The sequence below is a fragment of the Labeo rohita genome, chromosome 18, assembly GCF_022985175.1.
Source record: "Labeo rohita strain BAU-BD-2019 chromosome 18, IGBB_LRoh.1.0, whole genome shotgun sequence".
NCBI lineage: Eukaryota > Metazoa > Chordata > Actinopteri > Cypriniformes > Cyprinidae > Labeo > Labeo rohita.
In genome coordinates, this window is record NC_066886.1 from 26,716,194 (window position 1) to 26,731,906 (window position 15,713).

Consider the following 15,713-nt stretch of genomic DNA (forward strand, 5'->3'; position numbering starts at 1 on the left):
AGAAAGCCAAAATATTAAATGTCACAGATGTATATTTACTCTATTTTCTTTTACTATTTTTATATATATTTAATCTACTGTTTTGTAGAGGGGGGTCAGTTTACAGGGGTGTAAACAAGATGGCAGCGTCATCATGTTATTTTTACACAGAGATTGTTAGGTCTATAGTAAAATCTGTTGACTTCAGCAGTCTTTGTTTCATTATATGCAATGGTGACATTTCAAAAATGGGGAAAAAAGCACTTCTTGTGTCTGGAAAACAATTAATGTTGAAACTAGAGATGTATCTCGTGTTTTTCTATCAACACTGTTGCACTGAACATACCTGTCTGAGAACCATAAATATTCTTTTTCCAAAGTTTGCATGCCTGTAACTCTAAACATATTCAAGATAATTTAATATCCTTCTAGATTCTCGTTCTTTATAAACTTTACATTTAAAATCTTAAGTTTCAAGGCTCGATAGAGTTTGCTCCTGTAGATACGGGGATTTCAAATCAGCTCCATGTTCAAATGATAATATTTTACCCATTTACTGTAATCGAAAATGTAGTTCACTTTGCACACAGCTGATACTTGCTGCATATAAAGAGAAATGTCTGAAGAATAAACAATGTTTGAACTAGAAATGTATCTTGTTTCCTTCTATCAAAATGATTGCATAAAACAACTCTCTGAGTACCAAAACGCCACTGAAAATGGTTGAGGCACATTAACTTGCTCTCAAAGGTGTATTTATAAGAATCTATGTATGAATAAGTTTTAGAGATATTTGGAAGATGGGATTTTGTTCATTTTAACAGCTTCCGAAGCTACCAGGAGTTCAAATAAGCAGTATTGTAACTACACGTTACCACATCCAGATATATGACATCCAGGCCTCCTAAACAAGACTCTAAAAGAAAAGTTTCATATGAACAGCAATCTAAATATATATATCTTTTACACTTTTTGAATTAAAGACTTATTAACTTTAGTTTTTTTTTTTCTTCAGATATATTTCTCTGTAAACACAATAACTATCCGCTGTTTAATAAGTTACCTACATTTGGTTATTGATCGTTGAAATTCAAAAATTTGGACAAGGAGTTACATTGGGATCCCTGTATCTGTAGGACTGAACCATATACGGCCTTGAAACTTAAGATTTCGAAAGAAACGTTTATTAAGAATCTTAATATCCTTCTAGATTCTCATATTTTAAATACTTTTAAAGTTACAGGCTTGACAACTTTAGAAAAATAACATTTATGGCACTTGGACTTGTATGTTCAATTGAGCTGATAAGGGAAAAAAAATAGATGATTTCTAGTTTTAACGTTATTTGTTCTTTAGATATTCCTCTTTAAATAAAAAAGTATCAGCTATAAGCAAAGTTGACCTACATTTGATTTTTGACCACTGAAAATGTGAACATTTTACCAAATAACTCATGGAGCCACATTAAGATCTCTATATCTCTGGGATTGAACCGTCGAGGCCTTTCAAAATGAAGATACCAAAAAGAAAGTTTGTTAAGAACCAGAATCTAAAAGGATATTTAAGATATCTTTATTACTTCTTGAGTGACAGGTATGCAAACTTGATTTTTGAACTATCACCAGGAGCATATAATCAAATGGCTAAAGTTAACAGATTTTACTAATAGACCTAACAATCTCTGTGTAAAAATAAAATAATGATGCTGCCAAATTTCTAAATTAATTTTTATACCCGTTTATTTGGTTTCAAATCTCAGGTGAAAATGGTCATTTTGACCCCCCTCTACAAAATAGTGGATTACTCAGTAAATATACGTCTGTATGGTGCAGGTTAATTGCCAAAAAAAACTTTTACATTCAGTCATGTTACAGTTTTTTTTTTTTTTTCTCCAAAGCGACTTACAAATAAGTAATTGCCATAAATCTCATTTTCTCTTTGATATCCGAGACCCCAGGGCCTTTTTAATAGCTCAAAAACACACTTAACAGTTAAAGTCAATTGAGCAACGTCTTTAAAACCCCAGAAAAAAATAGTCTTATATAAAGTGTATATAATAAATGAGTGTCACGTAACGTGCGAGGAAGGCACGCAGCACGAAGATGAAGGTCAAAGATAAAGTCTTTAATATAATCCACATGTAAATCCACACAGGTATATCCACAACAGGAAGGTTAACACTCACGTATACATTGACGAGACCGGACAACAAACACTAAACTGAAACCAACTTATAAAGACCAATACAAATAGTTCAGGAGTGTGACAGTTCTCCCCCCTTCCGCCCTTCCGGAAGGCACGACCTCGCGGCATAGACAAAAACAAAAAAGGGACGAACAGAGAGGACTTAGGAGGTGGACAAAGGAGTGGACGTGGGATGGCAACAGGAGGTCAGTGCAGGCTCTGGTGGAGGACGCATTCTCGGGAGGAGGACAACAAACAAAATCCATGGTGGTGACGACGGAGGGAGGAGCCAGGGAGGAGACAGAAGGGACCCGGAGCAGGAGGAGCCAGGTGAAACTCAGATGGCGGCCCACGGCGGAGGGAGGGAGGAGCCATGGTAGAGGAAGGGCTGACGACTCCAGGGGGCTGACCGATGGCGGTGGAGCAAGTGGAGGTGGAGCCCGAGGCGGAGATGGAGAGCCAACGAGTCCAGGCGACACAGAGGATCCGGAGGGCCTAGGTGGAGTCCAAGGCTCAGGTGAACGAGGCGGAGATCCGGAGGTCCCCAGTGGAGCCGGAGGCAGGGAGGAGCCCAACGGAGCCGGTGGGACCGAGCGACGAGGCGTAGCCTGTGGTGTGGAGTCCTGAGGCAATGGCGGGTCGACGACCGACCAAGGCGGAGCCGGAGGGACGAGGGAGCCCGGTGGAGCTGGTGGGCCGACGGGCGATGGTGGAGACGAGGGAGCCGGGGCAGAGCCGCTGGGTCAGAGGGCCGAGGCGGAGTCCAGGACTCGGAAGCTGGAGATGGAGACGAGGGATCCTCTAGCCACGATGCCGATGGAAACTGGCAGACCTGTAGAGAGCCCACCTCAGGAGACAGAGGTGGCGTGGCTGAGGCAGGGATGAATGGATGAGGCAAGAGAGGGAGGTTGGGTGGGAAATCCAGGCAAGCAGATAGGTCAGGGCAGACAAAGGGTTCAGGATCAACTGATAGTTCTGATGATGGTGGGATTTGAGGGGGCATGTCTGCATATATATCTGCAAAAAAGTCAGGTCCATTTGTCCCAGTTCCAAACTCAGTGATGTTATGGTGGGCAGAGCTTCCCTTGTCATTCTCTCCCATGGCGAGCTCTGTAGCAGGCTCAAGCACCTGGTCTGACGTCTTGTGCTCAGGCTCCGTGGCGATCCTCAGCTCTGTCGCATTCTTTGGCGATGGCTCGTCTGTCATTATTGGCTCTGGCTCTCTGTCAACGGTGGGCTCTAGTTGGTGCGCCGCGCTGCGGGGTGATGGTGGGCTGGGAACCGGGTCATGAGTGGTGCTGATGTCATCGTCCACAATGTCCACAGTCAACGAAGATCGGCAAGACACCAGCACCCACTCGATATAGGCGGCAAGGCTCTTTCAAGGACCTTTCCCAGACAGCTGCGCTCGTGTGGCGGTGTTAAGTCCAGTGTGATAGAACAAGCAGAGGCAGCTTTCCGGGTAATGTGTTAAGTTGGCCAGAAACACGAAGTCTGTGGTGTGGTCCTCAGGAGAGCGTTCCCCCTGCTCCAGCGGGAGGACGTGGACGGCAGGGTCATTCATAACAACGAAAAAAATAAAACACTGAACAAAACGTGAGGTAAACACAGCGCTTTACTTTATATGGTCCGGTCTTCTGTCACGTAACGTGCGAAGAAAGGCACGCAGTATGAAGATGAAGGTCAAAGATAAAGTCTTTAATATAATCCACACATAAATCCACACAGGTATATCCACAACAGGAAGGTTAACACTCACGTATACATTGATGAGACCAGACGACAAACACTGAACTGAAACCAACTTATAAAAACTTGAATGAACTTAAGACACAGGTGATACAAGGTTAACTAATAATGACATAATGAGGACAGGAACAGGAAAACCGTATATGGGCACATGAAGGAAAAAACAATACAAATAGTCCAGGGGTGTGACAGTGAGGTTTAAAGGTGAATCTGTGTTTTTGTATTCCATTTCTTCTATTAGCGTCTATGGCAATGCTTAGAGGCACACAGAGAAATGTTGTGAAGTCTGTTACACTGATTAGGAAGTGTCTCAATTTGTGCATTCTAGTATATAAGTGTTTTATACTAGGGGTTCGCAAACTTTTTATCAGCTTAATCAAACCTTTTTTTATCAGACTACCTGATATTTTAAGTTAATATTTTAATAATTCAATTGGATTATGTTCTGCATGGGTGTAGATGAATACAGTGCCATTTTCATTTTTGTTGTAAAACATTTTTACTAAACTCATGCTACAGCTTTAATCAGATTGCCCCAAAATGTTACAGAGACCTTCTTCTGACGATGACAATTAAAAGTTATTGAATGTTTTTGATATATTGAACCACTTGCATGCAACATAACAACAAATTTGATAGCAACAATGCCAAAATGTGAAGCTGTATCTTACACTTTGATGCATCGAATGACAAGCCTATTTTGAAGAGAGATCCATTTGTGAAAAAGAAGTGTAGAAGTGTATACTGAATGTGAACTTGTAGTGTACTTTGAATCTTAAAAGGATCATGACTGTTTTGTAACAAAAAGTTTTACTTTAAAATTCATTTTAAATCATTGTTTTAATAATCTTTTTGTCATGCTTCAAGGAAGTACGCTTATTTTAATGTGTTGACTAACATAGTAAAGCACATGTGAAGTACTCTATTGTAACTTAACTGTTGTGTAATATTTGATTATACATTTAAAGTTAAATTGCTACTTCATCATTCCAAATATGTAATTACAAACATATTTAAATACATGACAAACAACTTTCATTAGAAATGGCTTTAAATCATATTTAAGTTCAGCATAAATATTTGTCAGTACATTCAGCAGTAACTTGAACCATATTTCAAAAACAAAATAAGTAATTATGAAAATTACATATAAAGATGTACTACTGTCCTACTAGAAGTCCTATTGAAGTAGGTCAGAAATGCACTTTAAAGTTCAACTAATTGCTTTTAATATTTAGTTAAACTATAATACATTTTCATTTAATTGTAACATGCATTTAAGTGTCTGAAAACATTACATTTATTTCTAAGTATATTATTTTCATATTAAGAGCTCCTTTAAAAAGAATGCTAAAGTGTGCATCTTTTTTCACATGGGAATTGTGGTGTTTTTTTAGTGTCTAGTTTTAGTGACGTTTTGCAAAACAGCAGAAAATTGCTAACAGCATCTTTAATTGCACATCTTAAATGCATTTTGCGTATGGCTCGTTTTTGCATGTGTGATGCTGGTAGGTTTGCACAGGGTTTTCCTGCTCTGCAGACAACCTGATGACAGTCAGACACTCTCTGTCTACGTGTCAACATTCGTGACCTGTCTACCTAGCTGAAGATCTCAATCACACAGGTTTACGCAGGCTTCACGAGTGTCATCAGCAGCCGGATTTTCAAATCACTGCTTTGATTAGAGCCAGCGGGCTTCTCCTGCGTAACACGTCTCAGGCTCTTGAGCCCTCATTGGTTTGTTTGTCATTATATGCTGCTTGCTGAGGTGTAGCACTGTGACACGAGGGCATTCAGATGAATACCCTCATGTCTTTGTTCAGTACACATAATTTGTATACACTTGAATGATAATGCATAAAGACCGCTACTGCCCTACATTACTACACAGATAACCATGCACACGCAGATCTTATGTACGTGCACGACTTACTGTACATGAACATCAAAATTGTCCGTTTATAAAAAAAAAGTGCATTAAAAAAAAAAAAAAAAATGTCCTGGCTCTTCCAAGATTTATAATGGCATTGAATGGGTGTTGAGATTTTGAAGCCCAAAAAACTGTGCATTCATCATTAAAAGTACTTCACACGTCTTTGGGGGGTTAAAGGAGAAGTTCACTTCCAGAACAAAAATTTACAGATAATTTACTCACCTCCTTGTCATCCAAGATGTTTGTGTCTTTCTTTCTTCAGTTGATTTGAAATTGTTTCTTGAGGGAAAAAATAAATGCAGCTTCAAAGGGCTATAAACGATTCCAGCCAAGGAAGAAGGGTCTCACCTAGCAAAACAATTGGTCATTTTCAAAACAAATTGACAGTTTATATACTTTTTAACCTCAAAACTTGTCTTGTCTAAATCTGCGTGAACCGTTTTTTTTTTTTTTTGTTTTTTTTTTCCTGGTTCTGAAGTCCTTCTGAAGTGAATCGATGCATTTATGTAAGAAAAATATTTTTATTTTAAACTTTAGAAACTGTAATCTGTAGTTTCCACTAAACGTTGTTTGCACATTCACGAGAGAGTGGTGTTCCAGCGGATGACATAGGACATAGGCGTAGCTAGTTGGACCAAGTTTTGTTTGAAACACAGAAAAACCAGTATCCTCTTGGCTTATGTTGAAATCCTCCAACATTTTTCTTTAAAAATGCAGCATACACTGTAAAAAATAAAAAAACACAATTTGTTGAGTCAGCTTAAAATAATTTGTTACCCTGCTGCCTTAAAATTTTAAGTTCAGTCAACTAAAATAAGTTTATTCAACTTGAAATGTTAAGTTGTACTAAGTAACAACTTAGATATTTGTGTTTGCTAAACTTAACAAATGGGTATGTAACCCAGCCTTAAAATTTGAAGTTGATTCAACTCAAATATCTAAGTTGTCACTTAGTATAATTTAACATTTCAAGTTGAATAAACTTTTTTTTGAGTTGAATGAACTTAAAATTTTAAGGCAGCCAGGTTACAAATTATTTTAATATTCTACATTAGCAGCACCATGCACATGCATTGTTGATGTACAGATCTAAGCACGTGCATTCGTCGTTGTTAGGGTTGGGTATCGAGAACCAGTTCCATTTTAGAACCATGATTCAATAAAGCGTGTGCATTTCGTTTCCACTTAAAAATTCCTGCGTTCACATTTTAATGTGATTCTGAAGTTTAAAATCAAACGATTTAAGAGCAGGGAGAGAACTTGCACACTGTTTGCATACAGCGCACACATCTGAAGCGCAAGCACAGTAAACCGCTGTCCTGTTGCGGGTTGCCGACCTCTGCTTGTTCTCGAACGTTCCGTGCATTTCCACTGCAGAAAAGGTTGTTCCGGACCAGATCTGACTTTTTTCACATTTACTGCCCAATATGCACAAAAATACATCAGTATATCATAAACACGGTCGTTTTTTGTCAAAATTTAAATTAAAAGTAGACAGATGAGATGGAAGAAAGTTCAACAGTCTTCAGCTAAAAAAAAAGAAAAAATTTTAGTTTATCTTAAGTAATTTTTAGTATGGTTGAATTGGCTCATCAAAGATCAGCAGCAAAGACACTGGTTAATAAAATGGGATTAAATACATAAAGGATATTTGTGTTATTTAACATTTAATTATCACAGGTTTGAGTAATATGTATAGTTGCATTTCACTGTTTTTATTCATTTTGAGGAATACTAAATCTGCTTTTTTGTGAGTGAGATGAATTAATGCATGTTCACATTTATTCTAGAACTAAAGTAACATCTTACTCCTGATTTCTCTCGATGGGGACAGGAGAGCTTTCAATCAAAAAATGGGAAAAGTAACTGCCATTACCAATTTGAAAAAAGTAACTCAGATACTGTCTTGTAAAGTAAAAAGTAATGCAAAAGTCAGGTTTGAAATGACACAAGGGTGTTGACAGAATTTTCATTTTTGGGTGAACCAAAATATAAAACTAAAACTTATTTCAAAATATTAACAAAAATATTATAATATTAAACTAACACCAGAATAATCTGAAGAGAAATTAAGTTATTTTGAAAATGAGCATTCTTACAGTGTTGTGATCTCTCTGGCTCTGGCCATACATGCAGTCAAATCGGTCTTAAAACACTAAGGGTCTTTTGTAATTATCATTCTATTACTCGTTGAGGAAGTCAGAGATGTAAATACAGTGAGTTCTCACAGGTATGTGATCCGTAACATGTTCTTTGAAGCCCTTTGTGTGTGGCCAAACACGGTGCCATATATTTACTGTAAATTGATTGGCGCGGCTGATGCCAGTCTATCTTACTGTGAAATTTCTCTGTCATGGCAATGCCAGCGTTCTGCAGCAACACTCGTGACATGATTACGAGTGTCCAGCGGGTGATGATGGGTTATCCCATAACAAGACAGATGTCCTATATTCAAACATGCTGCATTCAATACGTACGGTGCACGGGAGTTCAAGGAGTGCTAAATGAGGAGTTTTAATGCAGTTTTCTATTAAGAAAGCACTACACTAACAAAAAAAGTGTGATAAAGTAGGGGGGACTGTAATGTAGATCCCACTTTGTTTTAAACTTTGCCATATAACTCCTGTGTAGCCAATCTGTCAATCTTCACAGAGGTCAAATGTGAAGGTTGATTTATCCCGACTTTTATTATTTTTATAAGAAATTATTATTGACCACAATTCAACCAGATTTGGACTCCATGTTTAAAACATGAAAAAGCTATCTATATATTTATCCGGAGGACAGATTCAATAATTCATCTATCATCTTTTGTACCATTACTCCTTTTTTCCTCTCTCCTGTGGCTGGAGTTCCAGGAATAAGAACCCCAGAGGTTTTCAGTACACCAAAAAGGACAGAGAGCGAAAAAGACAGAGTCTCTGAGGGCATGAAGATGACCCTGGGGGAATGACACCGAGATACAGCTGCAGGATCGTGTCCCTGAGCTCCTGGACTCATTTACACACAAGCACTTACAGCCACATGTACAAAGTTGGCATTTATTGTAAAATCCAGCTCTTACTGATGCATCCCAGGCTAGTGATTCTGAATGATTTCATCCTATAGAATTGCACTCTATTGTATCTGTCATTCATCCTGAAAACTGGATAATAACTGACACATCCAATCTGTGATAAAGTGCTGTGCTGTCTCCAATCACAGACAGGACTGACATCCCATGGGATAGTACTTTATCAGTTTGTTTTCTCTTTATTTTCTGGGAAAGGACTGAAAGTTGAGTGTGAGGATAAGGATGAGATATGTACTTATTAGCTACAGTGCCAAAAAAACATTTTCAAAAACGATTGAAGTATATTATTGAGTCATTGAATCATTCATTTACCCAGTTCATTCAGGAATGATGCATACGAATAGGTCATTGATTCACTCAACTGATTTGTTCAAAAAAGCAGATTCATTTAGTGATCAAGCACCACTGTTTAACTGTTTGGCAAAACACACTGTACAAAAAAAAAAAAAAAAAAATTGAAATTTGAAAGAAAGTGCTATTTCAGTCTTTCTACTTCAAAATTTCACATTTAACTCAATGTGTTACTTGTCGCTACTTTGGAAATATTTGTAAATTTGTATAGCAATTTCCAAGGTAAATTGTTACTACTTTTTTTTTTTTTTTATCTATAGTAAGACAGTATTTTATGGGAGGATATTTATGTCATGATTACCATTTAAATATTTATTTAGCACTTTTTTTTACCAGTTCTGCTTAAAGGAGAAGTTCACATTCAGAACAAAAAATTAACAGATAATTTACTCACCCCCTTGTCATCCAAGATGTTCATGTTTTTCCTTTTTCAGTCGATAAGAAATTGTTTCTTGAGGAAAGCATTTTATATAGTCCATATAGTGGACTTCAATGTTGCCCCCAAGTTTGAACATCCAAAATGCAGTTTAAATGCAGTGTCAAATGGTTCTAAACGATCTCAGCCAAAGAAGAAGGGTCTTCTAACGAAACGATCGGTTATTTTCTAATTTATATGCTTTTTAACCTCAAACGCTCAGCCTATTTAAGATCTGCAGTGTGCATGCGAACTCTGTGTAATCCAGGTCAATACAGTTAAGGGTATGTTGAAAAACTTCCATCTAATTTTCTTCCCCAACTTCAAAATCGCCCTACGTCGCTGCAGAAGTACCGACCCAGTGTTTACAAAGTGAACATGCAAAGATCATCAAACGCCCCTTACAAAAAATACAAAAACAAAAAGTTAAAACAACGATCTAGGACAATTTTGAAATTGGAGAACACATGATTACACATGCGTTCACATGTGCATTGCATAGAATAGACAAGATGAGCGTTTGAGGTTTAAAAAGTATATAAATTGTCAATTTGTTAAAAAAATTACTGATTGTTTTGCTGGATAAAACCCTTTTTCCTTGGCTAGGATCATTTAGAGCCATTTAAAGCAGAATTTAAACTGCATTTTGGAAGTTCAAACTTGGGGGCACCACTGAAGTCCACTATATGGAGATAATTCCTGAAATGTTTTCCTCAAGAAATACAATTTCTTTACAATTGAAGAAAGAGAGACATGAACATCTTGGATGACCAAGGGGTGAGTAAATTATTTGTAAATTTTTGTTCTGGAAGTGAACTTCTTTAATGTAACTGTAAGTATAATTGTAAGAGTATCAGATTAGGCTTAGTAGAATAAATTGACATGTACTTGAAAGTTACTTATAGTCAGTAGAATGTCTGTTGGGGACCATCAAAATGAAGTATATTTATATAAGCAAATATTAAGCAGACAGTAACTAATGTATTAATTACATGTAGTTGCAATGTTACTTATAATTAGCACAGTGTTTAAAATGAATTGACAAAATAAAGTGTTGCTGTTCTTAGAAATAAAAGTCAAGTATATTAAGGAAGTGTACTCAAGTGTTACTCAAGTGATGTGGAGGAGTGTAGACTCATATAGCAGTTTGGTTTGAGTTCTGATGCATTCATGACAGCTCCAGAAAAATACATACAGTACTTGTTGACCTCTGCGTTTGATGCGTCAGGAGAAGTATTGGATTTTCTGCAAGCTGTTTCTCACAGAGGGATGTCTACAGTTTGAAGTGTTTGGCTTCGGGCTATGTGTGTTCTTCGCCTACTCAAACTGTAGCTACATTTCTGTTTTTAAAAATAATTCTAACCTCACATGAGTCTGAAAACAATTTGTATGGAGCAAGTATGCTTAAAAACAGAACCAGAAATTGTACATATTTATTGAGTTTTAATACATTTTTCTAACCACCCATTTGTGCCAAACAGAATGCAGTAGTTGGGTGAGAAAATTACATTTATTGTCTCCATAGGAAAATTGATTTTTAACAATAACTTATTAACTGTTGAAGACAGACATACTGTGAGCTACGATGTTGCTACTCAATGGTATTTGGTTTTGTTGAAGCAATTACGTTCTTAAAAATAAAGGTGCTTCACAATGCCATAGAAGAACTTTTTCTGTCTAATTGGTTCCATAAAGAACCTTTAACCTCTGAAGAACCTTTCTGTTTCACAAAAGTTTCCTTGTGGTGAAAGAAAGTTCTTCAGATTATAAAAAGGTAAGAAAGAAATGGTTCTTTAAAAAACCTTGGACTGAATGGTTCTTGTGGAACCAAAAATGGTTCTTCTATGGCATCGCTGTGAAGAACCTTTAAATCACCTTTATTTTTAAGAGTGTAGCCTTTTAACCCTTGTGCAACCTTATGGACATTTGTGTCCATTTTAGTTTGTTTTATTTGATAATTTTGCCTGTGTTAATGCGAACTGCATAATTTGTTGGCTCAGGTGTGTATTTTTATTGGAGTTTTAATATTTCACCCTCATTTCCTTTAATAAATTTATTTTGCACTAAGCACAAAAAAATAGTTCCTCTCAGCACCTTAAAACTGCAATTTTTAATCCCAGGGCCATTTAACTATAAAATGATGCAATATTTGTTAATAGGCTTTCATTCTGTTGGCTTCAAAATATTTTTTTTCTTTTACTTTACTTTTTTTTTTTTTAACTAGATGGTGTGTGTCCTAAATAAAATTGTTGTGTGTTTGTGTGTGCGCACCTGTAATGTTTGAGAGAGAGAAATTATACTGTACTGCAAATCACACATCCCACCGATGTGAATGATACTGTGCCCAAACAAAATCTTACTAAAAGCTCATTTTTTGAGATATCAACCTCAAATTTGGAACACAACTTGTTTAGGTTTAACATTATGAGAAATCCAAATACCCATGAACCCATGATTTTGCAGGAGTATAAATAGAAGTGTGTGTGTGTGTGTGTGTGTGTGTGTATGGGGCATTCTACAGAATTGATTCAAAGTCAGAGTTAGAAATTATTTTTCCACAATTTTTCCATGCATTTTCAGAAAGTCTTGGAATATTTTTCCTTTCCCCAAATTTGTCTCCACCAAAACACAGCAATATATAATGTAATAAGAAGAGTTATCTTTCTCATAAATGTATTTTTCTATTTTATTAAAACGTTTTCAGAGGTTAATCAATAACAATTACAATTTTAACAATATTTCAAGTGTGATGTATGAGATTATTGTATTTTGAAATCCATTTTCTTTGTAAAAGGCAAAACGTTGATAATACTGATTTCAAACTTAAGGATTCATTAGATTGAATATGTATTGAACCAAACATCATAACATCTTAGTTGATAATTCAGTATACTTTATTTTTGACAAAACATCCCACTTTTTGGTCGTGACAGTAATGTTTTGGTAGTGACCACATCACATTATATATAATTTTACCCCACATACTAAAATATAAAAAAATGGCATAACTGTACATAAAACTGTACAAAATTGCATAACTGTTTATTTCCCCCCAAAAAGGATTATGTGTTCCCATTTGTCACTACATTTTTTATACAAAAAGTTTCACAGTTTACAAAGAAAATAAAAAATATATATTTTTTGTAACTTAAAGGGGTCATCGGATACCCATTTTCCATAAGTTGATATGATTCTTTAGGGTCTTAATGAAAAGTCTATTATATACTTTGGTTAAAAATTCTCAATGGTTGTGTAAAACAACACCCTTTATACCTTGTCAAAATGAGCTCTGCAAAAATCATCTAATTCTGGTCGAGGCTGCTTTAAATGCAAATGAGCTCTGCTCGCCCCGCCCCTCTCTTCTTTCTGTGGAGAGGCGAGCCTGTTTACTTTAGCCGCATTTAGCCATTAAACTTGCTAACTAGCATTATTAGGAAAGGCGATCGCAAAGATTCATGAAAAAAAAAACCTTATACTCACTTCTGCTGTAAGTGAAGCTGGATTATGAATGATTTGCGCGAACATAGACAGATATATGTAGATCGGGAAGCACATTCCCTTCACAAACAAACGTAATCTACTGCATCTTCAGCTGCTCAGATGTCTGGAGTAAATGGGAGCGGCCTCTGTCGGTGTGACACCACAACAACAGGCATCTGAGAATAGCTCGATTTGAAAAACTGCATGGATTTTTATCATTATAGGGTAGGTTTGTACATACACTGCCAACACACATTAATGTTCAAACAGCATGTAAAAGTGAACTTAGCATCCGATGACCCCTTAAAAAAAAAAAAAAAAAAAAAAAAAAAAAAAAAAAAATCAACAACAATGCAATAAAATGCAAAAAAAAAAAAAATAAAAAAAAAATAAATAAATAAATAAATATATATATATATATATATATATATATATTGTTTTAAATATTATTTTAATAGATAATAAAAGGATCTTAGTAAAAATCTAAGATTTGAATACTTAACTGCTTTGTGTTGGCCCATATGGAACTGTTTTTGTCCAGTTTTTATTTTGCACTGAATTTATTTTATCTTATCTGAAATATATCAGATGTATATATTAAATGTATACCCCCCCACATTTGAAAACACCATGGTATTTTGTCACTTATCGTCGTATTTCATAACCATGCAACAAAACCACATCCTATTTTTCGTGAACTTGATAAAAAGTAATGCATTTCATCACTGATACATAAAATATTCTTCTCACTTTCAAAATACACAGCAAGGGAGTTATTCAGCAGAGATAGAAATGGAAAACAGGATAAAAAATAGGAAAAGGGAAAAAAAGATGAATGTGGATGAGCTGGCTGTTTCTGGGTTGTGTGTTCCTCAGCAGACTGTGGCTGGTAGAGAAGGATTGTCCCAGCCATGACAGCTTAATTTTCTTGCCAAAGACACATTTAAGCTCATCTGATCAGCAGCAGTGTTGTTATAAAGCCATTTAGAAATTATTTATTTATTTAGTTATTTACTCCAAGTAACTCTTTATTTTGGAAAGCTGAGGGAAAACCAAATTGCCTTTGATAATAATCACCAATTTAACCAATTTAATTTTGGCAACTTAAGCAAGTTTTGTGTTCTGAAAGTCTCAGTATGTTTTCATAGTGCAAGTAATTATTTTTATCTTTAAAAGTTCACAGAACATTGAATATGTTATGATAACAGCCCTCTCTTTAATAAGAGTTACTTCTTACTATTTGGCATTTTGATGAAAATCCAATAAGTAAACTTGGGAAAAAATCTGATAGAATGGCTCACGTCTATGCAGCACTGGCAGAGGTAAACAAATGCTATATAGAGAATACTGGTGTGGGCTCACATCCATCTATTGATGTTGTAATTAAACTTTAACTAGCCTCAGTTTGACTGCTGAGTGAAAGATTTTGTGTGTAAGAAGAGGAAAAGGAAATAAAACAGATTGAAAGACAATCTCTCTTCTCTCAATCTTTCTCTTTGTCTCTTTCCCTTTCGCTTTCTGACAGCAACACTCATTGTAACTCCAGTCCTGTTGAAATGTAATGAAGCTATTAAACCTTTGGCTCTGGTTGAGTATATGAGGTCATGATAAGTTTGTGGTGAGCTTTGTAACTGCTTACAGTAGTTGTTTTTAGCCGAACGATGATACTGAAAATATCTTGTTCAAACCATGCTGTGAATGTTTCTTTAGTCATTTAGATCTCACAAATTATCTAAAAAAAGCACAAACCACCCCACAGAAATGTAACGTCTTCAAGAGGAAAAGTAAATGTTTTTTTTTTGTTTTTTTGTTTTTTTATTGAATCATATAATTAAAATAAGTAAAAATAAATGGTTTTCTTTTGCACTTTCTCTGTTTTCGTGTTTCTGTTCTCTGTATAACTGTGACTCTTTGGGGGACTGAAGCAGCAGATGTTGAAGCAAGTTAATGTCTTCAGAATAAACAGGCCCAGGGCATTGTTCTTAAGAGAGTGAACAGAGAATGGTGAATGTGTGTGTGTGTGTGAGAGAGAGAGAGAGAGAGAGAGAGACACGTGTGTGAGGTTTAATAAAACCTTACATTTTGATCACATGTATAACATTACCCTAGCAGTTGACAGAAGCTTTGAAGAAAGGTAAATTGAAATAAGTGTTTAAGCTTTGTATAAGCTTTTTATTGGTTCATGTATTCCTTGGGAATCGAACCCAGGACTTTGGCATTGTTATCATGTTTTGAGTACACAGTTTTGAATACAGGAAAACGAAATTGTGTGTGTGTGTGTGTGTGTGTGTGTCACTGTCATAATGAGTAACTGAATCATTCATTCAACCAATTCATTTGAATACGAGAATGAATCAACTGATTTGAAACAAATCAAGGGATTGTCTTTATGAATCGTATCATTTATTTATTTAGTAAATAAAACAAAAATTATTGGAGTATGCTTCACATGAAAATAACATTTTAGCCTTTCTGTAAAATTTCATGCATTACTTTTGAATTTCTACATGAAAACTGTTTCCAAATAATTCCTGCACCATTATTTTCCA